Below are 13,064 nucleotides of genomic sequence, written 5' to 3' on the forward strand. Positions count from 1 at the left end.
GAGAACTAATATCTTGAATACATAAAGAACTCAAAGAAAAATAGACCTCTCAAGATATAAAAAACACAATTAAAAAGGGGGTTATAACACATATACATATCTCAGAAGTACAAATGGCCAATCTATACATAAAAAAATATGGTCATTAGAGAAATGCAAATTAAAGCACTGAGATTTCATCTTGAAAAAATGACTGTCATCAAGAAATCAAATAACTGAATGCTAGTGAGGCTACAGGAATAAAGGAACCCTTCTACATTGGTAGGAATCAACTACTATGGAAATCAGTACGTAAATTCCTCAAAAAACTAAAAATAGAAATTCCATTCTTCTCAGATATTCTTCTTCTATGTATCTTCCCAAGAGAGTTAAATATATCGTATTACATACCTATGTTTACAACAACACAATTCATAACAGCTAAATCTTGGAAGTAACATATATGCCCATAAATTGATGAATGGATTAAAAAAACCATTATATATATATATATATATATATATATATATATATATATATAATGAAACACTACTATGTCCCCAAGAAGGAAACCTTGTGTTTATTTGTAAGAAAATGGATGCATTTTGAGACCTTAAGATTAGGTAAAATAAATCAGAAACACCAGTCTAAATATCAAATGGTTTGTTTTGCATGAAAATCTTAAAATATACATAAGTTAAAGAATAAAATTAAAGATAGATAATAGGAAATACAGAGATAGATCTTTTACATAAAGAATGGTGACCAAGAGATGGAGGGTGAGGTAAACAAACAAGGGAAGGGAATGAGAAAAGTATTAAGATGTGTTATGTACATGTACCAACTCTCCATAAAACATTTAATCATGTAAACATGTACCAATAAAAAATAAAATGCACATAATGAAAAATTTTAAAAATTCAAAACAAAGATATCTTCCTTCAATCTCTCATTGTCCCGCCAGTTTCTGCCCCATTTCTTCAATTTTGTTTAGCACATATATTCAAGATAAGTTTAACCATGCCTGTTTGTCTTCTTCTTCTTTTACTGTTGTTTCCAGAATTCACTTCAATCAAGTTTTCATATCTACCATTTAACAGAAGCAGGTCTTGTCAAGTCACTATAATTTCTATGTGGCTAAATCCAATGGTTAATTATGAATCCTTATTCCACCTATCTATCAAAGCATTTGACCCGGTTGTTCACATGCTTTTCTTAAAGCATTTTCTTCATTTCTCTTCTAAGATACCACATTCTGAAGGTGTTGTACCTATTGCATGCCACTTTTCAGACTCCCTTGCTGACTTTTTAACTTTCCAATGAATAGCAATGGGAAAATTTCACAACCCAGACCCAGAGCTCTTCTCCGTATTCTCTATATTCGCTCCCTGGAATATTTATAGCAATCCTGAAGCTTTTAAATATCAGCTATATACTGATGGTGTACAAATGGATATCTCTAGCTTGAATTATATTCCAGACATGTATACAATAAGCTGCTTTAAATTTATGCCTGAATGTTTAATATAGATATCAAAATTTACCTGCCCCAAACCAAACACTTTTATTTTCTCTCAAGTTGGACTTTCCATATATACCTCCTTCATATGAGCAATAGAAACTCCAATATTCTAATTGTTTAGCTCAAGAACTTTGGATCATCAATGACTTTTCTCTTGTTCTCCCATGTAACATTAAATCCATGAACAAATTGTATTAGCTCTAATTTCTAAATACACATAATCATTAGGAATTTTTGATGTGATAGACATATCTGTTCCTGAAACAAATCCCAAACTTTTATTTTGCAAAACTTCTCATTAAAAATAACAGTTCTTGCTCTCCACAGGAACACCTGGGATGCCCTGGCAGGACCTAGCCACCTCGGACTGCCACTGCTGGGCCTGCCCCTCTGCTGGAACACCTGGGCCATCCTGGCAGGCCGGCCACCACTGGACATGCCCCTTGGCTAGGAACACCTGGGATGCCCCGGCAGACCTGGGTCGCCTCTGATTGCTGCTGCTGGGCCTGCTCCCTGGCCAGAAACAACCTGGGACACCCACGGCATGACTGAGCCACCTCAGACTGCTGCCGTGAGCCCACCCCTTGGCCCGGAACACCAGGGATGCCCCCAGCATAATAGAGCCATCTCGGACTGCCACCATGGGCCCAAGCCTTGGGAAACCCAAAGCCTCCTGGTCCTAGTACTGCAGTTCATATTTATATCCAACCTCTTCTCCCATAACCTGGGGCTACAGTGGATTACCGTGCTGGCTGGATGGGAGACTCAGGAACCGCTCACCCAAACAGAAAACCTCAGCAGGTCCAGTCAGTGTGGGGAGTTTGCCCCTAAAATAGAGGTCTGCAGTGGATAAACAGGAGCAGAAGTGAAACTCCCTCAAACTGTAAGACCTTAATGAACCTGGCAAGAGAGTGGATAATCCCATCCTCCATACACAGAACATCTGACAGGTTGAGAAGTGTGCCAATAAGACCTCCCCCAACTTGGAGAAAGTTAAAAGACCTTATGAGACCCCTAGTGACACAGTAGGCCCTCAACTGACACAAACACTATAGACAGGAAGATCTGTTGACCTGCAACAACCTGAAGACATAGCAACAGCAGGAACTAAGAGTTGACCTTCATCAATATATTTAGGCTAGATAGCCCAGAAAGAATACAGGACTCACTCAACAGACCCTGTAGGAGGAATTCAAACTGGCTCTCCTCTACATTATGGTACAGAACACCATAAATCTACACCCAAACATATAATAAATGAGATCCCAGACATACAACATAAAAACAGAATACTAAAAGCTGTTAGAGAAAAGAAACAACTTACCTATCAAGAAAAGCCTATTAGAATCACAGCAGACTTTTCGGCACAAACCTTCAGGTTAATACGAGCTTGGAGTGAAGTATTTCAAGCCCCCCCCCCAAAAAAAAAAACTTTCAACCCACACTGATGTACCCAGAAAAACTGTCTTTCATGTTTAATGAAGAAACAAGATACTTCCATGACAAAGAACAACTGAAGGAATTTATGTCTACCAAACCAACCCTAGAAAGACTACTGAAAGACATACTAGGTAGAGATAAAAATGACCACAATCTTCAGAACAACAACAGAAAGAAACGATCAGGCTGGACAAGAAATTAAACAGGAGCGAAAAGCAGGAAACCAACAATAGGAACACAACATGACAAAGTTAAGCCAGTACATATCAGTGATATCCATAAATGTAAATGGGCTCATTCACCTAGCAAAAGAAACATGTAGACAGAATGGATCAAGAAACAGGATCCCATAATATGCTGTATACAAGAAACACATTTGACCCAAAAGGAAACTCATAGATTAAAAGTCAAAGGATGGAAAACAGTATTCCATGCAACAGGAACCCAGAAAAAAGCAGGGAGTAACTATTCTATTTGCAGACAATGTGAAATTCAAACCTAAAATGATTAAAAGAGATAAAGAAGGTCACTACATACTCATTAGTGAAAAAATTCAAGAGGAAGAACTAACAGTTATAAACATATAAAAACCAAATACACAAGAACACAATTGTAATAGGAGACCTCAACACCCCACTGTCACAAAGAGATATATCAAATAGATAAAAAGTCAGCAAAGAAATAACAGAACTGAATCATATCTGTGAGTGAATGGACTTAGTGGATGTTTACAGAGTGTTCCACCCAGTCACATCAGAATGTATCGCTTCACATGGGACATTCTCCAAAATAGACCGTACATTAACCCATAAAGCATTCTTAACTAAATGCAAAGGGAGCAAACTTATCCCATGCATAATATCTGATCATAGTGCACTAAAATTGGAAATCAATGTCAAAAAACCTGCAAAAACTTCATAAATACATGGAAATTAAAATAACCTTCTGAACAACCAGTGGGTTACAGATGAAATTAAAGAAGAAATAAAACAACACATACAATACAATGAAAATGCTGATAAAACATACTGTAACCCATGGGACACAATGAAAGTAGTCCTAAGAGGGAAATATATAACAACAAATAGTCATGTCAAGAAAATGAAACGAACACAAATAAATAACCTAATGCCACATCTCAGTCTTCTAGAATAGGAAGAGTAAGTCAAACCCAAAGCTCATAGAAGAAAGGAAATTATAAGGATTAGAGCAGAAATCAATGCAATTGAAACTAAAAAAAAAAAACAATACAAAGAACTAATGAATCAAAGATCTGGTTTTTGTAGAGAATAAACAAGATTGATAAACCCCTGGCCAATTTTATAAAGAAAAAGAAAGAAAAACTCAAATCCATGCAATAAGGACTAAAAGGGGGAAAATACTACAGATCCCATGGAAATTCAAAAGATGATAAACACCTACTTTGAAAATCTCTACTCACATAGAGCGGAAAACACAGAGAAAATTGACAGTTTCTAGGAACATATGAACTACCAAAGCTCAATCAAGAAGAGATAGCAATTCTGAATAACCAAATATCAGCTACTGAAATAGAAAATGTGATTAAAAACATACCAAAAAAGAAAAGTCCAGGTCCTGATGGATTCATGGCTGAATTCTATAAGAAATTTAGAGAAGATTTAATGCCAATGCTCCATAAACTCTTCAGTGAAATTGAAAGAGAAGCAGTCCTCCTTAACTCATTCTTGGAGACAAGTACCACTCTGATACCAAAACCAGAGAAAGCCCCAACCAAAAATGAGAACTATAGGCCAATCTCACTAATGAACATTGATGCAAAGATTCTCACTAAAATATTGGCAAATAGAATGCAGCAAATCATCAAGAAGTTTATACACCATGACCAAGTGGGATTTATTCCAGGAATGCAGGGTTGGTTCAACATACACAAATCAATAAATGCAATACACCACACCAACAGAGCCAAAAATAAAAATTACATGGTCATGTCAATAGACACAGAAAAGGCTTTCAATAAAGTCCAACACCTTTTCATGATAAAAGCCCTACAAAAACTCGGAATAGACAGCATGTACCTCAGTCTCATAAAGGCCATCTATGGCAAATCAACAGCCAACATTATACTAAATAGACAAAAACTGAAATCCTTCACTCTAAAATCAGGACCATGACAAGGATGTCCAATATCACCACTTCTATTCAAATAGTTCTGGAAATATTAGCCAGAACAACCATACAAGAGGGAGAAATAAAGGGAATAAAAGTAGGAAAATAAAAAGTAAAGTAGCTGGGCATGGTGGCTCATGCTTGTAATCGCAACATTCGGGAAGCTGAGGCAGGAGGATCGTTACAAGTTTGAGACCAGCCTGGGCTACAAAGTGAGCTCAACGCCAGCCTGAACTGCACCTCAGGACAATATCTCAAAAAGACAAAAAAAAAAAAAAAAAAAAAAGAAAAGAAAAATTAAAGTTATCTTTATTTTCAGATGGCATGATACTATATATAGAAGATCCCAAAAATTTCATTAAAAGACTACTAGAGGTAATAAACAAATTCAGCAGCATAGCTGGATATAAAGTCAACAATAAAAATCCTATATAATAATAGGAATAAAAAATTCCTATAAAAAAACAAAAACTCACTGAGAGAGAAATTATGGAAATAATGCCTTTCACAATAGCATCTAAAAAAATTAAATACCTAGGAATGAACATAACCAAAAATGTAAAAGACCTATATGCTGAAAATTATACTACTCTAAAAAAAGAGACTGAAGAAAATATTAGAAAATGGAAGGATGTTCCTTGCTCTTGACTAGGAAGAACCAACATTGTGAAAATGGCCATACAGCCAAAATTGTTATAAAGATGCAATGCAATCCCCATCAAAATACCATCAACATATATTACATATCTAGAGAAAATATTCCTAAAATTCATCTGGAAACAAAAGAAACCTAGAATAGCAAAGGTGATTTTGGGCAACAAAGACAAGGCAGGAGGCATCTCAGCTCCTGACTTGAAATTATACTACAAAGCCATAGTAATAAAATCAGCATGATACTGGCAAAGAAATAGACCTGAGGATCAATGGAACCGATTAGAAGATGCAAGCACTACTACAAAGAAACTCACCCACCTTACATTTGACAATGGGCTAAACATGTTTACTGGAAAAAAGACAGCCTCTTGAATAAATGGTGTTGGAAAAATTGGCTTTCCACATGCCAAAGACTAAAAATAGACCCATTCCTAACACCATACACTAAACTAAAGACAAAATATATCAAGGATCTAAATATTAAAAAACAGAAACACTAAATCTGTGGAAGAGGTAGGTAAAAATCTCGGAGACATAGGAGTAGGGAGAGAATTCATGAATAAGGCACAAACCACATGGGTAATACTTCAAAGAATCAACAACTGGGATCTCATATTATTAAAAAGTTTTTGCACTTCAAAAGGAAATGCCAACAAAGTGAAAAGAGAGCTCACAGAATGGGAAAGAATTTTAGCCAACAATCCCTCAGACAAAGGACTTATATCCAGAACATATAAAGAAATGAAAAACATCAAGCCCCCCCAAATTCAAAAGCCCCCTCCAAAAATGGGCATCTGAGACGAATACACAGTTCTCAGATGAAGATATACAAATGGCAAATAAATATATAAAGAAATGTTCACTATCACTGGTCATCCAAGAAATGCAAATTAAAACACCATTGAGATTTCATCTCACCCTGGAAAGAATGGCTGCCATCAAGAAAACGACTGATAATAAATGTTGGTGAGGCTGTGGGAAAAAGGAACACTGCTCCACTGTTGGTGGGAGTGTAGACTGGTGCAGCCACTATGGAAATCAGTACAGACATTCCTCAAAAAACTAGGATTGGAAGTTCCATTCAATCTAGCTATTCCCCTCCTGGGTATTTTCCCAGAAAAGTTGAAAAGGTTATGTCACAGAGATATATGGCAACCCATGTTCATAGCAGCACAATTTGTGATAGCTAAATCTTGGAAACAACCAAAATGTCCATCAACCGCAGAGTGGATAGAAAAATGTGGTATATTTATACAATAGAATACTACTCAGCTTAAAAAAGGATGATCTTGGGGCATCTATAGGGAAAGGGAGGCAACTTAAGAATATCCCCATTAGTGAAATGAACAAGATTCACATTAGTAAATATCACATTGTCTCTCTAGTGTAAAAAATAATACGAACTGACAAAATAATGGGATCCAAAAAGTATAATACATAGAGTGAAAGGGAAGGAAAGTGCTCTAAAGAATATAATGGTGGGGCTGGGGGTTTAGCTCAGCGTCATAAGCACCTGCCTTGCAAGCAGGCGGTCGTGAGTTCGATCCCGGGTACCGATAAAAAAGGAAAAAGACCAAAAAAAAAAAAAAAGATAGATGACCATATTACTGAATTTCTATAAGATCATTGAACAGAAGAGACTGCACTGTCAATGTTTGAGTGGCTAGGTACTTTTTATGCTTTGATTTTATAACTTTAACAACTATTGTTAACATGACTATGTAATGTATCATCTAGCGATTTAATGATGCTAATTTTTAATTATATATTCCTTTTTCTCGTTTTTTCTATTTTGTTTTTTTAAATTTTCTCTTCTTTAAATAAAATTTTAAAAATAACAGTTCTTATGGAAAAATAATGTGGAAAAGTACTTAAAATATTTAAGATTAGGTAACTAGAGTGTTATGAAAACATTGACAATCCTATTGCATTATGTGTGATTACGGACAGAAAATTCTTAAAAAATTAAAGGAATATTGTAATAAAAAGACAAGTACATGTTGTAAATTTTGTATTCTTATTTAAAATTGCGTAGTTTTTTTTTTTAATTTTTTTTATCGGTACCGGGGATGGAACTCATGACCGCGCGCTTGCAAGGCAGGCGCTTATGCCGCTGAGCTAAATCCTCAGCCCCTGAATTGCATAAATAGTTATAAAATTGTGTTGATGGTCTAATAATACATAAAAATCTAATTTCTGTGATAATACTAGCACAAAGAAATAAAGAAGTAACGGAGGCATATTAAACAAAGATTATATTTATTATTGAAATTAAGTTATTAATTTGAACCAGATTATTTTAAAATGGTAATTATAATCTTTAGGGCAAACACCAAGAGAAAACTCAAGAGATATATAAAAGAAAGACAACAAATTGACCAATAGAACATTAATTAAAATGACACATTGAGCATACCTATTTATCAAAAAAGAAGGCAGTAATGGCAAAAAAAGGTACAAAAAAGATATGACATACAGAAAAAGTAGAGTAAAATGTCAAAAGTCACTTCTTTCTCAATAATTATATATTATATATTTATAATAAAGTATAATAAATATATATTAAATGTAATATAATTAAAACACAAAGATAAAATGCATTAAAAACATAATTGAACTGTACTCTACATGGTACACATCTGATATTCAAAGACTAAAATGGGTTGAAAGTAAAAGGATTCAAAAAAACACACAGCAGCAGATACAAAGAGATATACAAACAGTAACTAAAAAAAAAAAAAACTAATTCAGTAGCTTCATTAATAGTGAAATACATAGATTCTAGAGTAAGCATGCCCAACCCATGACTTGCAGTCCACATGTGACGCTGAATACCCAGTTACATGGACTCACAGGATCGTAAATTTTTAACACTGTTATGTGATTTTTAGCAGTATTTTTCATTTCTCCAATGCACAGTGCTCAAGCACAGACTATGTATGCAACAATGAAAGGCTGTGTTGGGAAATATACAGTTTAGTGCTAACTTTGTCTCCTGTCCTGCCACACACAGTGAGTCAAATTGAAACTTGTATGTATCAAACATTGCACATTCTTGTGCAACTTGGCAACTAAAACACAATGATTTCCGATAACGGTATTTCAACCTACCTACATGTGTGTGTTTGTAAAGACAGATATCTACTGTTATTTGCCAAATGTGTAAGCACATTTATTTATTAAATTTGGGCCTCTGTTTTTCATAAAGTAACAAAATAAATTAAAATATTACAAAGAGTTTTATTATTTATGTCTTAATTCTATAATATATTTTATATGTGGCCCAACACAATTTTTCTTCAGTGTATCCCAGGCAAGCAAAAAGTTTGGACACCCATACTTTAATTATTAGAACTAAAGAATGACATTTTATAGTGATTAAAGGGCCAACTCAATAAGATATTCTAAGTACATATACCTAGCAAGAGGCTTAGATACATGAATTAAAATTGACATAATTTGAGAGAAATAGATAAGGCAACATTAATATTTGAATACTTGTTTGTTTGTTTGTGAGATGGAATCTCACAATATTGCCCAGGCTGGAAAGGTAGAAGAACAATTAGACTATTTGCACATGACATATGCTTGTACAACTAGTCTATTTGCACATGTATAAAAAATCCTAGGTATCCACAAAACACAACAGAAAAGTGATATAAGTACAGGGCTATAGAATATAAGATCAACATAAAAAAGTCAATTGCATTTGTAATCAAATTAAGAATGCAATTTCATTTATAAACTTTTTTGTTGTTGTTGTTACAGGGATCAAACTCAAAACCTTGTGCTTACCATGCAGGCACTTAGACCACTGAGCTACATCCCTGACCCCTGCAATTTCATTTAAAGTGGCATTTACAGAATAAAATACTTAAGAATTTAATATACTCACATAATGATTTGCATGGAAATGTTCACAGCAACACTATAATTGCCAAAGATTGAAACAACCTAAATGTCCATCAACTGACAGACAGAATGTGGCATATCCACAGAACAGGATATCACTTAGTGATGTGAAGGAACAGACTGCTAATGTATGTCACAACATAAATGAATCTCCAAAGCATTTTGTGAAGTGAAAGAACCCAGACACAACAGACAAAATGTTATATGATTTAATTTATATGAAATGTCTCGAAAAGGGAAAGATTAATTGTTGACTAAATGGGGGAGAATAGGAAGAGAAAATAACTCTATATGGGCTCAAATGTTGTCATAGGAGGTGAACTTTTCTGGAGTCAATTTATCATTATGGTAGTGCTCAGTCATACACTCAATTGTACAGATATTCTTGTATGTGGTAATGTGTAGAAGGAACTTTAACTGGTGACCCCTGTGAAATCTGAATTTATATATGTTTTATAATGATTCATGTTTTCATTTTGTGGGTAGGAAAAATCTATTTTTAGAATAAAACATTAGTTGTTTTTAATATGTTAAACTGTATATTTTAATATCCCTTGAACTTTTTTGTTTTAAAGAGAAAAAATAGAAATAAAAAGAGTTTCAAAATAGGCTAATAGGACAGTAAAATTAATTAACACACTGTGTATTGTTATCTCCATAGTAGTTACTCAGAGTACAAGATGTAGGCATGAAATATTGTCCTAATAAATTAGCACATATCATTTCAATGAACTAACAGAAATTACCTGTATGACTATCTTAACTATCCTGTGTGTATATATAATTTTTTTTCTTTTTTCCTTCCTTCCTTTCCTTTTTACCCCTGACGTTTTTGTTTTTTTTTTTTTCCAAATTTTGGTGGGATTTCTTTAGGCAAAGTTCTCAAAAAATTCTTATGACATATTTCTGTTACATTTCATCGTGCCAAGGTCGATGCCCCGAGATTTGGTTGAGGCCAAAAAGGGCTGAGTGGACTGAAGGAAATTTCATGTAAGAAGGGTATGTGCTGTTCACACTGCTTGTGAGAAAATGTGATTGGGCTGTGTTATGGTTTATATCTGGATGTCCCCCTGAAGCCTCATACACTCATAAGTGGGGCTTTTGGAAGGTGATTGAATCATAGGGGCACGATACTTATCAATAGATTAGTTCACTGATAAGTTTAAAACTAAATGTTAAACTGAAAAGTGAAGTAGGGTTGGGAGGTGGATCACTGAGGGTGGGACCTGGAAATGTCTGTCCTCCCACTTTCCTCCCTCCTCCCTTAATTGCTCTCTGCTTTCCACTGCTGCCATGCCATTTTGCTTTGAAGCCACATGACTACAGACTGAAACCTCTACGAATTGTGAACCAAAATTAACCTCTTCTCCTTTAACTTGTGTGTGTAAGCTATTTTTTTCCAAGCAATAAGAAAGTAACTAAGAGAAATTTTGGTAGCATAAACATGGAGTCATTTCCATGACTACTTGCCCATGTGATTTAGAGGCCTTTGGAACTGGTTTGAAGAAGAAATTTGGAAATATGTGTGGATGCCCGATGGAGAAGCAGCCTTACAATTCAATAAGCCCAATTTGATGGGAGATTTTGGTTAGAGATCAGAAGTCCAGAATGCTAGTAGAAATGTAGCCAATAAAGATTAGGCTCAGAAGGTTTTAATTAAGAACAAGGACTACATACGCAGCTGGAATCAAGGTCCTATGTGTTATGATTTTCTGAAAAATTTGTATGCATTTTGCTTCTGTCTTGAGACTTTGCTGGAGACTTAGATTAAGGTTTATGGACTAAATTTGGTAGAGGAAATTTCAAGACAGCCAAACATTCAGGCTGTGGCTGGGGTACTGCTGAGGGCTTTTAGCCAGCTCTATGCTGAAAATCAAGAGTAAATGACCCAGCTGAATGATTTAAAAAGTGATGAGGTTGACCAGAAATAAATCTTCTCTAAAGTTCAGGCCTGCAAAGACTGAGCAGAGGACAGTTGTTTGCTGAAAAGTTTAACATTAAAAATAAGCCAAATATTTTGGATCTGTCCAACATATAGCATGTTTTGATGTTAAGGTTTGTATCTAGATGATTCCCCCAAAGCTTCATGTGGTCATGGGGGGGGGTGTTGTGAGGTGGCTGATGTAGAGTATGTGATGCTGGATTAAAGACATGATGCTAGGCTAGGGATTTAGTTCAGTGGCTTAAGCATCTGCCTGGCAAGTGCAAGGTCATGAGTTTGATCCCTGGTACAAAAAAAATATGATGCTAGGATCAAGGGTGCCCACCCTGGTCTGAGTGTAAGAGTAGGTAGTCTGGATGAAATATAAAGGGCAAAAAGACAGATGATGCTGTTGTTTGCTACTTGGTCATCACTTACTGCTGCCACTTGCTGCTTCTTATTTCACTGCTGGCTCCCTTTTGCCTATACTGCTTTTCCATGGATTGTTTCTCCTTTGTGATGCTACTCTGCCACAGCACCTTGCCTTGGACCAGATGACCACAGACTGAAGTCTCTACAAACTGTGAACCAAAATAAACCTTTCCTCCTATAACTCTGAGTATTGGATATTTTGTCACAGCAATGAAAAAGGTAAGCAAGACATTTGAGAACATGGGAGGAATATAAAAGACCCTATCCTTTGCAGAATCAAATGTGGAAAAGTGAAAGACTGCTTTGAGTTGAGAGCCTTAGAGCACTGTGATACAGAATGATGGCAGCCTAGGGAATGGGGAATTGATTCAGTTCACTATTCTTAGCCATCCAGGAATTCAGAGATCTCTGAAACCACCCGGAAGATGCAAAAGGGCTCAGCTACTACTCAGCTACAGATGGTGGACCTTGGTGTCATTTACACAGTACTAGTTTTATCTGCATGCGGAATGGAAGGGTTGTGGGATCTGGGAGATTTTCACTCAGATTTGAGCAGAAGGCCTTGGAAGTCAGGTATTAGCCCCTGAGAAGACAGTATGTCAAGTTGTGAGTGTGAAGCCAAAACACAGTGGAAATCTCAAGAAGCTGCAGAGGCCAGGAAAGTGGGATAGCTCAGGAAAGCCACAAAAAGTGACAAAAGCTAGCCCGAGAAAAAGGGTACAAGGGCTACAATTACTAACAGTATACTAGAGGAGCAGATTCCCAAGCTCCTGGGAGTTCCCATCACACCACAATTTGCTCAAGATACTGGACACAGAACTATGGAATTTAATGTTTGCCCTGGATCTCAATTTTGCTCTTGTCCCATTCATTTCTATCTTTCTTCTCAGTTTAGAAATAAGAATGTTTACTTTAGTATGTCAGCACTGTTTCTTTTAATTTTTACAGGGGTTCATAGCTAACATTTTGCCTTATATATGAAAAAACTTTGGACTTGGACTTTTCAGAAATTCTGAAACTATCAGCATTATGGCAACTCTTAGAAATGAATTAGAA

Source organism: Cavia porcellus, unplaced genomic scaffold (assembly GCF_034190915.1).
Source record: "Cavia porcellus strain 051 isolate PalLab524CR breed Dunkin Hartley unplaced genomic scaffold, mCavPor4.1 scaffold_3, whole genome shotgun sequence".
NCBI classification, from domain to species: domain Eukaryota; kingdom Metazoa; phylum Chordata; class Mammalia; order Rodentia; family Caviidae; genus Cavia; species Cavia porcellus.